The sequence below is a fragment of the Eptesicus fuscus genome, chromosome 6, assembly GCF_027574615.1.
Source record: "Eptesicus fuscus isolate TK198812 chromosome 6, DD_ASM_mEF_20220401, whole genome shotgun sequence".
NCBI classification, from domain to species: Eukaryota; Metazoa; Chordata; class Mammalia; order Chiroptera; family Vespertilionidae; genus Eptesicus; species Eptesicus fuscus.
Window position 1 is genome coordinate 20457168 of NC_072478.1, and position 17150 is coordinate 20474317.

The following is a 17150-nucleotide window of genomic DNA, read 5'->3' on the forward strand; positions in this document are numbered from 1 at the left end:
CCAGGACACCCCTCAAGGTCACCTTTCCACCCTTGTAACTAAATTGCCACCTTCCTCAGAACAGGTGCAGAGAGCACGGGATCCTGTGAAGGCCGGGAGCATGGGGGGGGGGGGGGGCAGTAAATTGGGGCTGATTCAACCTCCTCACCCAAAAAGCCGGAAATCCAGGGATGAAAGGCAAGAGTCACAAACCACCACACCTTCAGGAATAAGGCGGGGCAGGTTTTATTTGATTGGACACTAAACACAACACACAGCACAGATTGCCCCAAGCCGCAGCTGCCCCTGGCCGAGGTGGGGAAGGGGCACACGGGGCCACCCCGGACTGGGCAGGCCTGCTTGTGTCCTTTCGGTCCTCCATAGGGGCCTCATTCCCACCCTGTGTGCCAGAGGGTGTCATGGCTCCTCCCTCAAGACAGGAAGCTGCAGAACCCAGGTTGAAGGGGTCAGGCACGTTCACGTCAGGCCAGTCTGGTTCCGGAAGTCTGGAGTTGGCATTTAACGGTCTGAGGGCCCAAGGCAGTTTCCTCTTGGGTAACTGGCTGCTGGGAAGGTACGGCCCAGCCGGTGCCCCCACCAGGCTTGGGAGAGGAGGGGCCAAGGCTCCAGACCCAGAGGGTCAACCAGGCGCAGACACAGCTGGCTTCCCTTTTTCATGGAAGGGCCACCCACTGTCCTCCTTGGGAACACAGCCCAGCTGGAGGTAGGACTGTGGGGGTCTCCAAGAGCAGAGTTGGGGGAGGGGGCTGGCAGCAGGAGCTGAGCCCATCCACCCCATCTCGTCCCAAGTCCCTCCCCAGATACACCCATAGATCTGAATCCTCCTCTCTTTCCCCAGGCATCTGTCGCTTCCCCCAGGCGTCAGCCCATCCAGGGAAGGCAGGGCCACAGGCTCCTAGGGGGCTTGACTCCTGTTCCTGCTGAACTGAGCCAGTCTGTACAAATCAACTGTGTTTCAGCTCAGTAGGCACGGGAGGCAGAGCCCAGGGAAGCCAGGCGGCAGAACAGGCAGGGAGAGGCGGCAGAGCTGGAGGAGGTGAGGGCTCCGGGGGGCGGAACTTAGCCACTGTGAACATGACTTGGTGCAGACCCTGCTCACAAGCAGCTAAGCCCTGCTCCCCAGGCCAGACGCAGGCAGCAAGGGCCTCTCTGCCACCTCATCCCCTGGCAGCGTCGTTGGTGGTGCTGGTGGTGGTGGTGGTGGTGGTGGTGGTGCTGGTGGTGGTGCTGGTGATGGTGACGGCCCCAGAGATTGGGCTCAGGGTCGATTGGAAATCCCTGGCAATGTGATTTGTGAAAGGCAGCAAATCCCATCCCCAGGAACCCCAGCCGGCCATGGCACAGGGGTAGGGAGGCACTGGGTGGGGCCATCAGCTGGCACCTGGGGGAGAGAGAGCAAAGAAGATATAATGAGATTTGAGAACATCTGCTCTCCAGGTCCCGACTGCTGCTATCCTCTGGGGCCTTGCAGGGTCACCCTCTCCCCACGTGCACCAGCAGCTGAATGGAGAGCGGGGCCACCAGGCTGGACTCCTCCGACCCAGCCATGCCCTCTGTCCCAGGCTCAGAGAGGAAAGGATGCCAGGAGCGTCCCAGGCCCAGAGCGGCTGCAGGGACTGCCAGAGCCAGGTCTCCACCTCTTCATGGCCCATTCCCACCCCCCATGATCACCACGGAGCCCTGGGCAGGCTAAATGGGGCCGTGGGGAGAGGAAGCCGAGGGGGTGGCGGGCAGGCAGTTAAGGAAGTGATCTCACCCCAGCTGGCGCCACTTCCTAGAAGCACGAAGGGTGGGAGGAAACCACCAGGGCCTCCCCCCGTGGTCCCGTCTCCTCAGCAGCCAGGCCTTAGCCTGAGCCACACCAGAGCGGATGCCAGCAGCGGACGCCCCGCAATCCATTCTGGGCAGGCATACCCCACAGCACCAAACCCGGGCTCAAGGTGCAAAGCCCCACTCAGCTGTTTCCCAAATGCCCACCAAGCCTCAGTTTCCCCATCTGTACAATGGAGCCAAGGGCTTTTATCTACCTCGTAGCACAATGAGGTTTCACCAAGAGTGTGTATGCCCTTCAGCAAGTGTTTGGCATCAGAACTGCTTACGGAATTTGTGGGGCCACCAGCAGCATGAAAACACAGGCCCCTCGTTCAGAAATGAAGAATTTCAGGACATCAGCGGCAAAGCATTTAAACCAAGCTCCAGCCCTAGCCAGTTTGGCTCAGTGGAAAGAGCGTCGGCCTGCGGACCAAAGGGTCCCAGGTTCGATTCTGGTCAAGGGCATGTACCTCAGTTGCAGGCTCCTCCCTGGCCCGGGCCCTGGTCTGGGCTCGTGCAGGAGGCAACCAATCGATGTTTTTCTCTCACATCAATATTTCTCTCTGTCTCTCCCTCTCCCGCTCTTTCTTTTTTTTTTTTTTAATATATTTTATTGATTCTTACAGAGAGGAAGGGAGAGGGATAGAGAGTTAGAAACATCGATGAGAGAGAAACATCGACCAGCTGCCTCCTGCACACCCCCTACTGGGGATGTGCCCGCAACCAAGGTATATGCCCTTTACCGGAATCGAACCTGGGACCTTCCAGTCCACAGGCCGACGCTCTATCCACTGAGCCAAACCGGTTTCGGCTCTCCCGCTCTTTCTAAAAAAAAAAAAAATCAATGGAAAAATATCCTCAGGTGAGGATTAACAAAAAAATAACAAAATAAACCAAGCTCCAGGTTCTTTGAGATGGGGGTGTGGGGGTAAGACTAGTTCTGTGTTCAGTAAATGGGGTTCTGTGGCCAGGCTGGCGGGATTCGATCCCCGGCTCTGCAGCTTCCTAGCTGGGTGACTCTGGGTAAGTCACTCAGCCTCTCTGGACTTCCATTTCCCCATCTGCAAAGGAGGGATACTGCGGCGCTGAGGATCCCATGAGTGCTAGGTGTAATTTGGATGGGGCTGCACTGTCCTCACAGACCAGACAGAAACAGGAAGGAAGATGGATGGAAACGAGGACACCGCACACGGGTAGGACCACCGCACCCAGATCTGGTGGTGTCCACCCCCGGGAGACAGGCTCTGTCACATCCCCCGTCTCCGCACAGACACACACACACATCCACGAATCACCCACTTTCCCACTGGGCTCAGTCCAACCCTGTCTCCGCAGGGCCTGGGGGCACCAACCAGGAACAGAGAAGGCCTCAAAGGGCGGCCAGCCTCCCTGGGCCTCCTCCGGAAGTGAGACAGCACAATCGCGTCCCAGGGACGAGAACGGGAAGGGCGGCCATTTGGCCAGGCCTGTTTCCTGTGGGGTTTCCCCTGTACAGAGCCCGGGATGGGGCCAAGGCCACTCCCCACCCTCACAGCCACGAAAGGCCTGGGTCTCTCCCATGAAGGGGGCACTGCGAGGCAGGTGCCCAGGAGCCAGGGCCCCTGCTCCCAATGGCTTCCCTCTCAGGCTCAAGGGTGATGGTGTCCAGGGAGGGCCAGGCTCCTGGCAGCTGAAGGCAAGAGGGGAGGGTGGGCCCTGGGCCGGAGGAGCAGAGCAGGCCCAGGCCTCACAGATGGATGCACGTGTGCCTGAGAATGCTCTGCAGACAGGGCGTGGAGGCATGAGACGCACAGGCAAGCATCTTGTCACCCCCGCCGCCACCCTGTGTTCCAAGAATGAATATGGGCCACTTCCGCCAGGGGCGCCACCGCCGCCGCCGCCGCCGCCCCCAAGCCTGGTCCCCAAATACTTTCCACCCTCTCTCTCTCAGAGCAGCTGGGATCGGAAAATACCAAGGGCTGCAGGCCCCGCCCTGTCCGCCGCCACCGCCCGCCCTCCCAGCCTGTCACTAACGCTTTGCCTAATGGGCCCAGACTCTCCGCAGAGGCTCTCTGGCGAGGGCCCCAGAGCCAGCCGCCAACCTGGGCTGCCCAGCCAAGGGCCGCCTGACCACCAGCCCCCCGCCCCTGACCCCCATCCCAGCCCCGAGACCATAACAACACTCACAGCACAACGGGCAGCCCTCGGAGGCTGGCACCAGGGTGGAGGCAGGCCGGGCACAGTCAAGTGGGTGAGCCCTGCTGCCCACCCAGGGCTGGGGGAAGGGGGCGGGCTCAGGAAGGGGTGAGTAAGTGAGGACTGAATCACTTGTTATAAATAGGGGAACCATGGAAGTCACATCCCAGCCCCCATTGCGCCCAGCCACACCATACCAAACTGCAACTCCTGCCTTAAACTTTATAATCTCCCCCAGACCAGTCACGGAATTGCCAGGGGCGGGCGCCCGAACATCCGTGCGGTGAGCCCTTAAGTACATCCTACTGCCAGGTCCACCTCTGCCTTATCCTCAGACAGGTCCATGTCCCAGCCTGGGTCTGCCTTTTTGAGGTTGCTGGCCTCAAGGGCCATTGGCTTCCACGCCCTGTCCTCCTCCCATAATTGCCAGACCCAAGACTTCGGGTCCCCTGGCTCCCCAAGGCAATCTCAGGGTGGGTGACCACAGCCTTGGATTGTCGCACCAGACCCAGGCCAGGGGGAGGCCGGGAAGCCGAGGGGCTTAGCATCTCAGAATTCAGTCCCTGGCCCCTCACCCCACCCAGGCCCCCATCCCAGACCACCCAGGCCTGCTCTGCCCAGAGCCACAGCTCAGTGACCACACCCAGGGTGGCGCCAGCTCCAGCACCCTGGGGCAAGGCGCCGCTGGAGCATGACTCAGCCGTGCCCAGCATGGCGGCGTCCTTGTCTGCCCAAGGATTCTCACACACCCACGCCTACTGCCCTCTGCGTGCGTCCTTCCTGGGTGACCAGCCTTCCCCAGACACACCTCCGTGTCCGGCCAGGTCACCTGGTGACAGAAGAGGAGGTGGCCAGAGTGCCCCCAAAGGGATTTGATGGTGGGCACCTGGACAGGGACAGGCACACACTTCTCCCCGCTCATTTTCCCAATGCTCCTCACAGATAGAGAAACTGAGGCCCAGAGGGATTCAGAGGCAAACCCAAGGTCACACTGTAGGCCCAGAAAAGCCTGGCCTGATCCTGCCATAAAGTGCATCCAGTGTGGGAAAGGGCCAGACGCAGAGGGACAGGAAGGAGTGTTCTTAAGAAGGCCCAGGGTTCCTGGCAGCATTCTGCATTTAGAATATTCTACCCCACCCAGCCTCCAAGGTGAAGGGCAAACTCTGAAGAGTGTGTTAAGACATATCAAAGCGCCAGCTGGTCCTTGGTGACCTGGTCATCCCCACTGCACCACGAGGCCAGTTACCCTGGGACCCCCCCCGGGATGGGGGTCTGCCCCACAGCTGCAGCTTGCACGCATCTGGCCTCCACTTACAAACAGGCGGGGTTGGTATGGGGTCCCTGGGAGGACCCGTGGAGCATCCACCTCTGCTGGTTCTTTTCAGTGAGCAAGGGTCTGCAGAGGCTTGGAGACTGGGCCAGCACTGACAGGCCCGACACCCCTGGACACACCCTGTCACGCATGTGCTCCACGTGCCAGCTCCAGGCCAGGCTGGCAGCTGTGTTAGGCCCCCACTAGGCCCACGGACAAGGCTTGCCAGTTAGGGTCTTGAGGGGGCTCTCAGAACATCTTGCCAGGGCGGAGGGCAGTGGGTGCCCCCCCGTGGCGCCCAGACAGAGCTGGCACCAGGCCCCAGGACAGCAGCGTGTGAACACATGCATGCGGCTGGCCCGAGCACGGTGCGTGGGCAATCGGACTGGGTGTGTCCCACATCACCTCGCCTTTAAGCCTGCGCACCTGTCGGGTACTGCCCTCCAGCTCAGGCTGGCATGGGCATGGCTGCCAGAGGACACCTCTTACGCCAGGAGTCCCACACCCCCCAGCCTCACCCTCATATACCACCCGTCATGGGTGGGCATCTGATTGGGGCTGGAGCAGAAAGGGGACAGGTGACACGGGAGCCAACTACACCTCCAAGACATTCAGGAAGCCACTGGGCCCGGGGTTGTCTGGGCCGCACAGCAAAGTCAGTGTAGGCTTTGGGGGCCGTCAAGTCCTGTGCTGGGGTTAGAGGTCCGTCTGGGGCTAGGATGCAGGGGTCTGGATTCAGTCTGGGCCTTTCACCCTCCTCCTGCAATGCAAGGGCACAGGGACCCCAAAATGCAGAGGGCTGGGGAGCCAGCTGTCCAGAAATCTCCCAACCCTGACCCCTTTCTTTGCAACCTGAGTGAGCCCTTCTCTCCTGGGCCAGGAGGAGCCAGACGAGGAGAGGGGTCCCCCAAGCCCAGCTGCACGGCTGGCCCCTAGAAGGCCTCCTCCATGGAAGGTCTTTCCCCCATTCACTGACTGACATGTCAAGAACCTGAACCCCTGTCACGCGATCCCATCCACAGAACTCCAGAAGACCTCCGCCCACCCTCCCAGCTCCATGCCCACCAAGTCCAGGAACACCTCCAGGCGCCGGTAGCTCCATCTCCCTACCCCCACCCAAGCCCCGCACGTCCTCCCACCCCGTTGCCAACCCTCTGCCCACCTTGATCTGCCCCAGTCGCCTTGGGACCCGCCCTCCCCACAGGCTCTCTTGGGTCTCCTAGGGCGGGGGAGGTGGTGGGGGCCCCCAACGGGCCCCTGGGGAGAGGATTAAGGCAGGGCCGCCCTTCTCCCGCTCCGTAGGGGGCGCCCCAGGACTCCGCCGCGGACGCCAGATGCACCGTCTCTGCTGTCCCCACAACCTCCGGCGGCGGGACGCCCTCCTGCTCTCCAAGGGCCGGGGACCTGCCGGGCGCACCCCCACTCCGCCCACGAGTCCAGCGCGGAAAAGTTGCGGCCGCCGCCGCGGCGCCACCACCTCCTTCCAGGGTCCCTCCCGACTCACCGCGGGGGAGGGGAGCGGCGCGCGGCCGCCGCCCGGCCGGGCCAGCGGGCGGAGGGCACCGGGGCGGCGGGCGGACGGGTCCGGGCCGGGGCGGGGGTGGTCGCCAGCCGTGCTCCTTCCCACTCACTGGCCGACCAGCCGTGGGGCCGAATCGCTTTTAAAACCTCCTCGTCTCCTCCCCCGGGCCGGGCAGGGGGCGGGCGCGGGGCGGGGCGGGTGCGCCATCATGTGCCCCCGGAGTCGGTCCGCCCCCACTTTCTCTCTGCGGTCCCCCAACTCGATCTCGTCCCCAACTCGGCTCCAACTTTCTCCCTCCTTACCCCGACGCGGCCTGTGCCCCAAACCCAGACCGACTTCCCCGTCTGGGTCCCGCACTCCGGGTTCAGCCCGTTTTTCAGCGAGGGCTCTGAGGCGGCCAGGGGTGGAGCAGACATCCTCGCCCCCATCGCAGCCCCGAACCCTCTTGCCCTAAATTCTGCCCTTAACGCAGGAAGAAAACCCAGGAGGCAGCAGGAAGGGAGATTTGGCGGAGGGGGTGGGGAGGGGGGAGTCAGGGAGCAGGGTGCCAGACCCAGGACACCCCGCTACTGGGGATTCCGAACACCGACCCTCACGCCCTCCACTCCCACAGCGCTTTCTTCAGCCCCGGGAAGTCCCACCTTTTATCCCACCCACCTCCCTCCTGCTGCTATCGAAGACTTTCTGATCCGTCTGGTCCCAGGTGGTCCGTGCATCCAGGAGCCCGCTGCCCCTCCCAGGCTTCCCGGCATCCCCGCCCCCACCCAGGGCCTCTGGGAAACTCCCGGCTCCCGCGGTATCGCTGGGAGAGAGGCCCTCCCTGGATCTCTCCCTCCTGCTTGCGTGTCGGTCCCACCTCATCCTCCCCCGACCTCCCCTCCGCTGGGAGGAACACGGGGGCATTGTTCCCCAAGATGGGGCCCTGCCTTGGGGCCTGGCCCTGGGCCCAGGTGGGGGGCCGGAACAAAACGCAGTAAAGGAGGGGCGGGGTGCCCTCGGCTGCCAAGCCAGCCTCCTTGGGCAGGCCCGGCCGCCACTTTGCCCTCTCTAAGATGGGACAGGGGCAGGTAGGCTCCAGATCACCACCATGATGCCAGGCAGGGTTCTGGAGCCAGAGGACCCTTCCCAGACCCGTGTGGACAGAGGTTTGGGGGAGTTTTCCCTCCCCACCCCCAACATCTGCAAAGTCCTATAATTGGGGCTGGGGTCAGATTTTCCCCCACCCACCTCCTGGGTAGTAAGAGTCATTCTGGGCGGGAAGGGGACAGCAGCAGGCCCAGGCAGGGGACTGAAGGGGCGGGCTGGATGCCTCTAGGTCACCTTGCACCCCAGAATTCCCCCAGCATCCCCCTTTTCCTCAATGCAGCTCAGGCGGCTTGGCCTGGATCTTGGTGGGATTAGGGAGAGGGGGCGGAAGCCACGCCTAGCTACCATCCCATGGGGCCCAGCCCTTGGGGGCTCCTGGGTCTTTCTTCTCTGTGGGGCCCAAGGGGAAGGCTGGCCCAGGCTGCAGGATCTGGCAGGTTGGGGCAGGAGGGGGCAGAGCCGCCTGCCTGTGGGGCCCCTGGGGGAAGATTTGGGGTGGCACAGAATTCCCCAACTCAGGGCGGGGCCCAGAGTTCGGGTGGGGCACTTGCCACATGGCCTCCTGAGCGTCTACAGACAGGAGAATGAAGTTCCCAGGGTCTGGTGTCTCCCTGTGGACACACACAGAGGCTCATCATTCCAGAAGTAGAAAGTGACCAAACTAAGAGGGGGCACAATCCCCACACTTCCAGAATGCTCCCTTCACGCCTCCGGACAAAGCTTCCCATCCAGAACTCCCTTCCATCATTAGCTTAATCAGGCTCACATTTAGGGGTAATTCCTGCTCCATTCTGGCCTCCTGGAATACCCGTGCCAAGACCCCTGACCCCATATAAGCTGTACCCCTGCACGAGGCTCAGCCCACCCCAGCTCATTTAGCATCCCTCTGCCCACACTTGGAAGGTCTTCCGGTGGCCCAGCCCTTCCTTTTGGTCCCTCTACCTGTGCCCTGAGCTAGCCAATTTACCCAGGACGGCAGCCCCCAGGGATGGGAGCTCTCCAAACTGCCAAGAGATCCTTTGTCATGCATGACAGGGAGGAGTGGGGTGACAGGGCCAGGGTAAGGCCAGGTCAAGTGGCACAGAGCACACACACATTTGTTCATTCTTCAAACATTCATTGAGTGCCTGCTAGGCCAGGTGCTGTTCTGGGCACTGGGGACACAGCAGAGAACAAGCCATAAAGAAGTCCCTTCCCTCCTGGGGCTGCCATCTATGGGAAAACACACACAATAAATAGATAGATAGGTATGAAGATAGATATGCAGCTGACTCTTGAACAAGATGGGTATGAACTGTACAGGTCCACTTATATTCCGATTTTTTCAACAAATACTGTAAGTGTATTTTCTTTTCCTTATGATTTTTTAACATTTTTTTCCTCTAGCTTACCTTCTTGTAAGAATACAGTATATTATATATAATATACAAAGTATGTGTTCACTGACATTTGTATTATTGATAAGGCTTCTGATTAACAGTAGCCTATTAGTAATTAAGCTTTGGGGGAGTGGATTTTTCAATTGCATGGAGAGTTAGAGCCCCAACCCCCATGTTGTTCAAGGGCAGTATGCTGGGTAGTATGTGCTAGGGGGAGAAGAGAAGGGAGCAAAGGAAATGAGGTGTAAGGGGATAGAGGCTAGGTCAGGAAAGGCCACCCTGAGGAGGAGGTGACATTTGAACAAAGACTTGTAGGAGGTAAAGGAGGAGCCATGCAGACATCTGGAGGAAAAGCTCCAGATGAAGGGAATAGCCAGTGCAAAGGCCCTGAGGCAGGAACTCACCTGGAGTATTTGAGAAACAGCCACAGCCAGGAGAACATTGTGATGGGAGGGGGAGGGGAGGGGAGTGGAAGAACTGAGTTTCAAATCTTTGCTCTCTTTCTTTTTTAAAAAAAATATGTTTTTATTGATTTCAGAGAGGAAGGGAGAGGGAGAGATAGAAACATCAATGATGAGAGAGAATCATTGATCAGCTGCCTCCTGTACGTCCACTACTGGGGATCGAGCCCACAAGCCAGACATGTGCCCTTGACCGGAATTGAACCCAGGACCCTTCAGTCCACAAGCCAATGCTCTATCCACTGAGCCAAACTGGCTAGGGCATGCTCCCTGACTTTCTAGCCGAATGTCTTTAGCCAGTGATCATGCCTCTCTGAACCTCAGTTTTTTTATCTGTAAAATGGGCTTGAAAATGTATAGTGTGTAGTTGTTCCTGGGCTCTGAGATGAGATGCGCTATGTGCTTCCTCGCTCGGGGACTGGAGTGGGATCTGAACATGGCTACACCAGATACTTGCAGCCCAGCAGGCCTGGAATGGGGGCAGGAGACCCTGACAGACCCAGTCGCCTGGCAGGTCACCCTGGCTCACACGCACAGGGCCGCCTGCCGGGCCCCATGGCAACGCTGCACACAGAGACATCAAACAGGCCCTGCCGAGGAAGTCTCACGTCACTGTGGTTAGAGTGGCTCCTCCCAGCCCATCCTGGCTGGCGGCTGTGCTCCTCCTTGCCAGTCAGGGCCCATGCTCCCGCTCCCGTAGCCCTGGCGACAGGCTGTGTTATGGACGGAGCAGGGATCCCACCACCTGCCCCCTCACTAGGTCACCAGCCACTCCCCACATCCGGAGTAGGACCTTCTGTGGTAGCCTCAGTTCACTGCCCCTAAGCCTTCCCTGCAACAACCCAGACTGGTGCAGAGCATCGGGAAAGCCCTTGTCTACCCATCTACAGAAGGGCAGAGGCACAGGGATCTGGGGGGAGAGGGGGGACCCCAGCCAGGTGCCTGAAATCCGCAGGGCAGTCAGGGTGTTGCTCAGGGGCACAGAAGGGTGACTCAGACAGGAATAGCCCTGAGGCCTGGCCCAGCCAACCAGGGGTGGGGGGTACTGACTCACCACCCACCCAACACAGATGACATCAGGGCCTCGCCGGCCACCCCATCTTGGCACCAGGCCAGAACGGGGGCACCCAAGAGATGTCACCTCTACTGGCCCTCTTCCCTCTGACTAGGGCTTGGCAGGTTCTGGGTTAAGGAGGACCCCTCCTGGGGTCTCTCCCCTAATCCCATCCCCCCTTTGCCCGGGGATTTCGGGCCCCAACCCCTCTGACGTCACTGGGGTTACTATGGCAACTGGCCGAAGTTCCCAAATAAAATTACCGCGGGCGGGTTAAGTTTCCTAGGAGGCTGCCGACGGGTAAACAATGGCGGTGGCAGGCGGGGCGGCGAGGGGCGTCTCACGCCGCTAGGACCCAGGGGTCCCCAGGGCCAGGAGCAGGGTCCGGCTCCCCGCCGGAGACCTGAGAGCCTGTGAGCACCCAGGGGACTGGTGCACAGCTGGGGGGCAGCGAGGCCACCAACGAGATGGGCGGGAGATGGGGGGGGGAGGGGACCTGGGAGGGGAGGCCGGGGCGGCAGGGAACAAAGCGGGGACCCGAGGCCTGGGACCCGCCCTGCGCGCACTCCGCCTCCCCCAGCCCACCGCCGGCCTCCAGTCCAGCTGTGGCTGCTCCCAGCTGCCTGACTCCCCACATCTGGCAGGCCGCGCGCTCACTTCCTGTCGCCCGGGCCGCCAGGAGGGAGGTAAAAATAACCCTCCCCCTCCCCCTGCGGCGGGCGCCTTCGGCGGCGGAGACTCCGGCCTGGAGGAGGGCGAGGCCGAGCCGCCGCCGGGGACGGGAGCCCCCCTGAGGCCGCCTCCCGTTCCTCCCACTGCCTCTGGAGGAGGGGCGCAGGGGGTGGCACAGATCCCAGCTGCGCGAGGGGCCTGGGGAGGCCACTGCCTTGGGAAGGAAGGCCCTGAACGTGGGCCACCAGAAACCTAGGGAATCAGGGTGCCCCAGCCCCGTTCCCCACACCGTGGAGGAGGGGGCGCCTGCTCTAACCGACATGCCTGGGGTCCAGTCAGGGGTCACTCACTAACTGTACAGACAACCTTCTCCTCCCTCCCTCCCCTCCCCCCTTAAAAAAAACCCTCTCCAGGCCTCGGTTCCTATCTATAAAATGGGGATGGCAGTATCCACTTCCAAGTGCATTTGCTCAATCCTTTTGAGCTATTATTCCCGCCCCCCCGCGCATCCCTGGGGGACTCCTGAGGCCCTCAAGTACTCTTGCCAGGTAAAATACGGGCACCCAGCCCTAACCGGTTTGGCTCAGTGGATAGAGCGTCCGCCTGCGGACTGAAAGGTCCCAGGTTCCATTCCGGTCAAGGGCATGTACCTTGGTTGCAGGCACATCCCCAGTAGGAGGTGTGCAGGAAGCAGCTGATGGATGTTTCTAACTCTCTATCCCTCTCTCTTCCTCTCTAAAAAATCAATAAAATGTATCTTTTAAAAAATAAAGTAGAATACAGGCACCCAGTTAAATTTGATTTTCAGATAACGAATTATTTTTAGTATAAGTATCCATGCAGTATTTGGGACATACTTACACTAAATATTTTTTCACTTGTTCTATATCTGAAAACCAAATCTCACTGGGTCTCCTGTATTTTTATTTGCTAAATCTGGCAACCATATCCCTAAGCCAGCATCACCTCTGGCCTGGAAACGCTCGGGCAGACCGCTCCCTGGTCCCCTCACCTCAGGCTTTACCCCTTCCACCCATTCTCCAGAGCAAGCCAATTCCATTCGTGCACATCCTCCTTCCACCACGCACCGTGGAGAGCCGCCTCGTGGGCCACAAGGCCCTTCTTGTCAGGTCTCTACTTTCTCGCCAACCTTCTTTCACATCCACCTGAGCCTCCCTCAGGTCCTAGGGCACCGCCTCATCCAGGATCCTTCCTTACCTGCCACCATGACCCTCTTGGTTTTAGATTCTCCAGGAACTCTGTCCTCTTCTGTCTCCCTAGTCAGCCATTTGAGTGAATTACTCAATCATTTGAATAAAATGAACATTTCTTTTTTCTGTTTTTGGTTATTCCTCACCCGAGGGTATTTTTTCCATTGACTTTTAGAGAGAGTGGAAGGGAGGCGTAGAAACAGAGAGAAACACCGATGTGAGACATTAGTTGCCTCCTGCACGCACGCACCGAGGTACGTGCCCTTGACCGCAATCAAACCTGAGACCCTTCGGTCCGAGGGCTGATGCTCTAACCACTGAGAAACTGGCTAGGGCTACAATGAACATTTCTTAAATGACACAAAGCTGGTAACTTCCCTGATGGAGGCCAGGTGAAGGGAACACATCTGGCCCACCAAGCCCTGGTGCTGGTCCCGACTCTTTTTCCCCACCCCACAGGGTCTGAGGCCCTGGGCTGCCCCTCCTGTGGCCCTATTAAAGGGGCCCTGTGGGCAGCTCTGAGGTGACTAGTGTGGGGTCCTGGGGGGACCTAGAGTGAAGGGATGCCTTGCAGTCTGACAAAGGGCCTGGCATCGCCTCTGGAGGGCACAGGCTTCAGCTCCTTTGTCAACAGCCAAAGGCACCCACTGGGTCCATACCCTTATGTGTCCCAGCCAAGCTCCCTCATGGACTTGCCATTCAGACCCACACCGGGCACGCCCATGGATATGACCATCACCAAGATGGGACATGCACGTGGCCGGGAGGAGTACGGGAGCCCGTCACGCTGCCTGGTTTTAAGTTTGGTGCTCTGCCTCCTTTGGCAAAGGAGTTTGCCTCTCTGTTACTCAGTTCCTCCATCTGTAAACTGCGAATAATACCCGTGAAAGGTCAGAGGGCTGGTGTGAACATTAACATACATAGGTATGCACGTGTAGAACAGGTTGGGACAGAAGGCGCTCATTGTTAGCTCCTTTGAAGGTGAAAAGCCAAAATCCCCGTCGCAGCCCTGTGACCTCCTCACCTCAGCAGGTCGTCCCCCCACATCCATCTAGGAAAGCTGGCCCAGCCTCTCAGGGTTCCTCTCACCCCACAGCGAGGACCCTATGCTGCTATCCCCTCACCCTGCACTGGCCTCCGGAGAACCAGGAGTGGATCTTTTGTCCTCCCCATTGAACCACAGTTGTCCCCTTCACCCTCCTCTCTGTGCCCACCAAAACCACAGGCCTGATCTGAGTCCCTACTCTGGGTAAGGCCACCGGGTCCCGGAGCCTCTGGCCGCTCCCATCCGGCTGGAGGCTCGAACCTGGGTCCTTTCGCGCCGCCCGGCCAGCCCGCGGCCCTGCCCGGCGGCGGTTGCCAGGCAACGCGCTGTTTGTTGGCGTGGGGGCGGGGCCGGCGCGCGGTGACTCACAGCTGCGTGATGCGGTGGGCGCCGCGCCCGGCCGCCTGGCGGGCGTCCCGAATCCAGCCGGCCGGGCGGCGGCAGGGGCCCGGTGGCGGGGGCGCACCAGCTCCCCAGTGGGCGTCCGAGGCCCGTGGGGACGCGGCGGAGCGAAGCCCGGGCTCCTGGGTTCCGGGGCTCCGTTTGAATCCCGGCCCAGCCTCTCCCTCCCGTTCTGAAACTTAGCCTCCGGTGCCGCTCATCAGCGAAATGGGCGCGCGTTGCCTGCTGCTGTAGCCCTTCGCGGCTGCACCGGGCCGCTGGCATGGTGATCCAGGGACACTCCGGGCCGCAACTTCTGCTCGCCCCGACTCTGAGTTTGATCTCCAGGGCCTCTGGGCAAACCCCACAGCCTCCCCGAGCGTCGGTTTCCCTGTCTGCTGAAAGGAGGCAGCAGCAACTCCCTGCCTCTCAGGTGGTTTGAAGAGTCTGTGAACCAACAGGGGGACAAGCAATGCCTGTCACGGCTTAGTACCAGGGCTCTGCCCCGCACCGAGGGGGGGAGGGCGTGTGGGAAGTTTTATCCTGGGTCCGAACCCTATAGGGCAAGGAGGTCAGGGCAGGGCGGTCGCCCCTGGAAATGGGTGCGGGTCACAGGCCCATGGAAGGGTGGCATGCACGTGGCTTCGGAGGCCCCGTCCTGAAGCTGGGGCTGGCAGCACCTGCTGCGGGCGGCGGGAGGGGGGAGGGAGGCCTGGCCGTGAGTCACCACCCAGCAATGAGGCCTGAGTCACGCAGGGCGGGGTCCCCCGGCAGCCCCCCCAGCCATTCCCACAAAGGTCCTTTGAGAAGAGTTCTGAACTGCCCATCCCAGCCCTTAGGTCCTCTGCGGGGTGGGCTGTGGGTCCAAGGTCCTGCTGGGCCGCCCCCAGCAGCCCCGCTTGGGGCTGGGAGGCGCTGGCCTGCTTCCGCCATGGCTGTGAGAAGTCACCATGAGCAGCCCAGCGTCCCCGGGGAGGGGGCTTCCAGGCAGCCTGAGTCACTGGGGGACAGCAGAGGGTCACACGCATACAGTGGGCAAATTGAGTCAGGCAGTCTGGGAAGCCAGGCCGGCTGGGGCCCTTGGACTCAGGCTGTGTAGACACCCCAGAAAGAGCCACCATTCTTCCCATCAGGGGAGCCTGCCACTCGGGCAGTGACTGCTGACAAGAAAAGAGGTGCGGTGTGGGGTGGGGGCTCAACTGGCCACCTCTCCGTGGCTTTCCCACCCCTCCTCGCCTACCCTGAGGCCTTCTCCCCATCTTAGCTGTCCCTCTTTTTCTTTTTCCTTTTTTTTGTTAATCCTCACTGGAGGATCTTTTTTTCCATTGATTTTAGAGAGAATGGAAGGGGGAGGGAGGGGGAGAGAGGAGAGAGAGAGAAACATTGATGTGAGAGAGCCACAACAATTGGTTGCCTCCCCCACGAGTGGTGCAACCCCGGTGGTGCTCTTGACCTGAATCAAACCGGAGACCCTTGGGCTGGAGGACCATCGCTCTAACCATTGAGTCACACAGGCCAGGGCTTAGCTGTCCCTCTTGAGCTTGGTGTGGAAGGGACAGCAGGGTGCGGACTAGGGTGAGGAGAGTAAGGCTGGGACGCAAAACTTAAGTGTGCACCAAAACAGTAATGAAGATTAAGTATTTTAGCCCTGACCGGTTTGGCTCAGTGGATAGAGCATCAGCCTGTGGACTGAAGGGTCCCAGGTTTGATTCTGGTCAAGGCCATGTACCTTGGTTGTGGGCACATTCCCAGTAGGGCGTGTGCAGGAGGCAGTTAATTGATGTTTCTCTCTCATCGATGTTTCTAACTCTCTATCCCTCTCCCTTCCTCTCTGTAAAAAAAATCAATAAAAAAAAGATACTTTAAAGATTAAGTGTTTTATAACAGCTTTATTGAGATAAAATTTACATACCATATAACGGACCTATTTTTTTATATTTTTTAAAATATATTTTATTGATTTTTTACAGAGAGGAAGAGAGAGGGATAGAGAGTTAGAAACATCGCTGCCTCCTGCACACCCCCTACTGGGGATGTGCCCGCAACCAAGGTACATACCCTTGACCGGAATCAAACCTGGGACCTTTCAGTCCGCAGGCCGACGCTCTATCCACTGAGCCAAAACGGTTGTGGCTAACGGACCTATTTAAAATATATAATTCAACGTTTTTAGTATATTCAGAGTTGTGTAACCATCCCCACAATAAATTTTTTAATATATATATTTTATTGATTACAGAGAGGAAGGGAGGGGGAGAGAGATAGAAACATCAATGATGAGAGAGACTCATTGATCTTTTGCCTCCTGCACGCCCACTACTGGGGATGCAACCCAGGCATGTGCCCTTGACTGGAATTGAACCCAGCACCCTTTAGTCCACAGGCTGACACTCTATCCACTGAGCCAAACCGGCCAGGGCCCCACAATCAATTTTAAAAGCATTTTCATCACCACCGCCCCCCCTCCCCGCAAAAAAAATCCTGGTGTCTACTGATGATCACTCCCCATATTCCCCATTGTCCCCCAGCCCCTGGCACCCCTAATCTACTTTGTCTCTATGTATGAATGGACTCGTACAATGTGCCTTATGACTAGCTTCATTTACTTTTCAAGGTTCATTCATGTTGTGGCATGTCTCATTATTTCATTCCTTTTTATTGCCAAATATACACCCCACGTTTTAAAAAAATCCATTCACTAGTTAATAGACATTTGGGTTGTTTCCTCTTTGGGGAACAATATGAATAATGCTGCTGTGAACATTCATGTACACGTTTTTGTAGGGGAGATAAAATATTTTTTTGAGGGCCATGTTTTCGAAAATCACAATTATTGCGAAAAATCCAGATTGAACAAAATATCAAGTTTTTAAATAAAGGCAGGATCTGATAGGGCTGGGACTAGGGAGAGGTGAATGAGTGAGTCACACAAAAGCAAAATCAGGTTCTGTCTAGACCTGCACATTCCAGTGAGTTTGTCACGTGGCTACCGAGCACTCAAAATGTGGCTCGTCCAAATTAAGGAAGTTGTAAGTACAAA

General features: G+C 58.8%; 2 long non-coding RNA genes and 2 other non-coding genes across 4 annotated transcripts; all 4 read right to left on the reverse strand.

The window, feature by feature from the left end:
- Positions 1 to 184: 184 nt before the first annotated feature.
- LOC129149397 (uncharacterized) lies at positions 185 to 6917 on the reverse strand. The gene is made up of 2 exons (XR_008556301.1): positions 6804 to 6917; positions 185 to 1381 (listed from the first exon to the last, which is right to left on the reverse strand). It is a non-coding gene; the product is annotated as an uncharacterized LOC129149397 (long non-coding RNA).
- MIR27A (microRNA mir-27a) lies at positions 1043 to 1124 on the reverse strand. The gene has a single exon (NR_129243.2). It is a non-coding gene; the product is annotated as a microRNA mir-27a (primary transcript).
- On the reverse strand, positions 1258 to 1338 carry MIR23A (microRNA mir-23a). The gene has a single exon (NR_129242.2). It is a non-coding gene; the product is annotated as a microRNA mir-23a (primary transcript).
- A 2086-nt stretch (positions 6918 to 9003) lies between the features above and the next one.
- Positions 9004 to 14008, reverse strand: LOC114228468 (uncharacterized). Its single transcript, XR_003614613.2, has 2 exons — positions 13709 to 14008; positions 9004 to 9119 (listed from the first exon to the last, which is right to left on the reverse strand). It is a non-coding gene; the product is annotated as an uncharacterized LOC114228468 (long non-coding RNA).
- Positions 14009 to 17150: the final 3142 nt, after the last annotated feature.